The following is a 378-nucleotide window of genomic DNA, read 5'->3' on the forward strand; positions in this document are numbered from 1 at the left end:
AAACTCGCTGAAGTCGATCCTCCCATCTTTGTTTGCATCTTGCACGTTGTACAACCACATTTGCAATTTTCTGCCACTTTTGTCCTTGATCCTCTCTGGGCTCAGGCAGTTCTTGAACTCCACCCAATTAAGAACCCCATCATCATTTTCATCACAAGCATCATAATAAGATCGATGATAATTTTCTGGTAATGGGAAAAACTGAAAGTCAAAGTTTTTGTATGGGATTGCCCTGGGTAGCATCATCATCTTCCAATCCAAATAATCCATGGCATACTCGTACCAACTTAAAGCACCATCCTTATTTCTGTCTTTACGTTGCCAGGTGAATTGGTCGCGGATGTCATGCTGCTTATCAAACCATGCATCAGCCTCTTC

This window comes from Selaginella moellendorffii, unplaced genomic scaffold (assembly GCF_000143415.4).
Source record: "Selaginella moellendorffii unplaced genomic scaffold, v1.0 SELMOscaffold_35, whole genome shotgun sequence".
NCBI classification, from domain to species: domain Eukaryota; kingdom Viridiplantae; phylum Streptophyta; class Lycopodiopsida; order Selaginellales; family Selaginellaceae; genus Selaginella; species Selaginella moellendorffii.